Consider the following 3,272-nt stretch of genomic DNA (forward strand, 5'->3'; position numbering starts at 1 on the left):
ATACAACAGAGCTAGCAGACACATTCCCTGCCCACAATGAGCTTACAGTTAAGAGCTTAGGGTCTGACAATCCTGCTTGTCAGGGGCTCACAATCTTAATCCTCATTTTACAATTGGGTCACTGAGGCACAGAGAATTTAAATGACTTGCCCAAGGTCACACAACAGACAAGTGGCAGAGCAAGGATTAGAATACAGGTCCTCTGACTCCATCCTATATTTACTAGACCCCAGTGCATTTAACGAACACCTCCTGATCATCCTTGGTGCCTTTCCTTGGCCCCCCAAACCCAAGGAAAGGGTGTTCATCCCAAGGATGGACCCTCCTCCTGTTTCTCAAGAGTAGCAGCTTTAATTTCCCCCCTTCCAAGGACAGTTTCCTCAGACTTAGAACTGATGCTTCCTGGGCAGTGCTTTGTGTCTTATCACTACTGCAAAGATGAGAGAGGTCCCCAGTCGGCCTTATTTTTCCACCCTGGCACTTGGCATTTTCCAGCAATTACTCTCTGTGATCTATGAGCTGGATGAAGCCTTGATTTATAAAACAGCCCCTTAAATTTTCTCCTGCACATTCATTACAATCTGTAATGAAGTGTGTCGAGGAAGGAGAAATGTCTGGTTGACTGATTTTTCTTCTTCCAGGAACTCATGTTTCTTTATTCATCACTGTCTGTCTGGGTTGGAGAGAGGCACCTCCCAGAGCCCACCAGAGCCTGGCACAGGTAGAATGCTCATCCCATTGTGAAGCATACGAGCCTCCCCCTGCCCCTGACAGAAGAGGCTGCTTTCATGGTAACCCTGTTTAAAGTTGTTCTCAGGATAGTGCCTTTAAGGAAACAGGTTTTACTTGTATCTACCCTTGCGTTTAGTTCAGTGCCTGGCACAGAGTAAGTGCTTGACAAATATTGTAAAAAAAATTAAAAAGAGAGGTCTCTACTCTCTAACAAATTTCCCTTTTTGCCTCAAGCCTGAATTAACTTTGATTGGTCTCAAAAGAAACAAACTGATCCTAGGGAAGAGAGGAGAGGGAGAGTTTCATTCTGGTCTGGCAGAGTAGTCTCTAGAGAGGATCAGCAAGTGGTTTGCTTAATTCCTTGAGTGGAAACTCCAGCAGAGAGTCAGCATTTGAGGGAGCAATTCCGGCCACTAGCCTGCCAGCTGGCTCCACTGCACAGTGTAGACTCTTTGCATGGTGCTTTTTCCTGAGGACATCTCAAGCCTCCCCAAAATCAGCTTACCTTTTCTTCCTTCCTCACCTTAACAACACACTCTGAATTAAGAGCTAGTCTCCAACCTCAGAGGGCTACTGCAGGCTTGTTGGACTGGTAAAGCTAAGCAGGTCTTTAATTACCTTGCTCAGTTGATTTTAAAATTGGCTGTTTGTGTGGGGGTAAGGTGTGGGGGAGAGGGAGGGAGGGCCTCAAGGCAGCTTGGCATGGAAAAAGACCCCTAAGTAGAAGGAAACAGAAATGGGTAAGTAAGATTCACTTTGTGCCTATTTCCTTTCTCTCTCTGGCACCCTCCCCTCCATGCTGATCTGTGGCCCTTGACTTTCTTGCAGTCCTTCTGGTAGCCTAGTAGAAAGAGCCCGGGCCTGCAATTCAGAGGACCTGGGTTCTAATCCAAACTCTGCCACTTGTCTGCTGTATGACCTTGGACAGATCTCTTGACTTCTTTGTGCTTCAGTTACCTCACCTGTAAAATGGACGTTTACAAGCCTGAGTGTGGGGCTCTGCACACAGTAAGTGTTCAGTAATACAACTGATTGACTGACTGACTGGCAGCCTCATCTGAGATGTGGATTGTGTCCAACCTTATTACCTTTTACTTAATACACTGCCTATCACATACTAAGTGCTTAACAAATACCAGAAAAATATCCAGAGAGGGCCAGCCTTTTTCCATTTATCTCTTCCTGCCTGTTTTTATCCATCAGGTAAAGAGAATCCCCTGGCAGGTTGAGTAGCATGAGCTAGAAGCAGCAACATTTACAAACCGTGGCACTGTGGAGAAGTCAACAAGGGATCCAGAGTCTGTCCAGCGATCTAGCCCAGAAGTTCCCTAAAATGACCAACAAGAACTCTCTCAGCTTCGGCCACAGGGATACTCACTTGAGAAACTGTCAAAGCACAGCATTAGGAGATCAGGAGACTGGCCACATTCCTACAGTGCCCACCCTGGAGATCAGGGCTGGACTCTTCCATGTCCATTTTAAAAAGACCCAGAGGAGTCTTAAAGGGGGAGGAAGATGAGCATTTCCAGCCTAAGTGCCCATTCCTTCTCCGTTGCTGCAGCATTGTATATATAGAGTGAGGCAAGAGGCTAAATGGAGTCTCCTTCCAGGACCACAAACCTGAGCAGAGGGATTGATTGCAGGGCTAGTGGTTTATACAGTGCCACTTGAACTCTCCAGTCCCTGCTGGGTGGGTTCTTAATGGGACATGGAGTGCAGGGAGGGAGCAAGCAAGCCAAGGAGCAGCACACCGTGATGTCTGGAGCAGTCTTCACCCACAACTGTGCTTTATTAATAAGAATAATAATAATGGCATTTATTAAGTGTTTACTATGTGCAAAGCACTGTTCTACGTGCTGGGGAGGATACAAGGTCATCAGGTTGTCTCAGGTGGGGCTCGCAGTCTTAATCCCTGTTTTGCAGATGAGGTAACTGAGGCCCAGAGAAGTGAAGTGACTTGCCCAAAGTCACACAGCTGACAATTGGCAGAGTGGGGATTCGAATCCATGACCTCTGACTCCAAAGCCCGTGCTCTTTCCACTGAGCCACACTGCTTCTCTAGACCAATGACAAGTTCTACATCAAATACGACTTCTTGCAGAGAGCTTCTTGGTCACTCTGTTCCCTGGAGTCCGAGGGGCTGGTTGAGAAATTAAACGGCTACATGCCCAGTTTATCATTAAGTTCACTTAAGAACCTCTGCAGAGCAAACAGTCTGAGCATGGACCTGCAGAAGGTTGCTTTGCTCTGGCATTTTTTAGGGTATTTGTTAAGAGTCTACTATGTGCCAGGTACTGTACTGAGCACTAGGGTTAGATACAAGATCATCAAGGTGGACAGTCCATATTCTGCATGGGGCTCACAGTCTTAATCACTATTTTACAGTTGAGGTAACTGAGGCACAGAGAACTGAAGTGACTTGCCAAAAGTCACGCAGCAGACAAATGGCCAAGCTGGGAGTAGAGCCTAGGTATTCTGTCCCCCAGGTCCGTGCTTTTTTCCACTAGGCCACCCTGCTTTTCACTCTAATACGATAAGGA

Source organism: Tachyglossus aculeatus, chromosome 4 (assembly GCF_015852505.1).
Source record: "Tachyglossus aculeatus isolate mTacAcu1 chromosome 4, mTacAcu1.pri, whole genome shotgun sequence".
Classification (NCBI taxonomy): domain Eukaryota; kingdom Metazoa; phylum Chordata; class Mammalia; order Monotremata; family Tachyglossidae; genus Tachyglossus; species Tachyglossus aculeatus.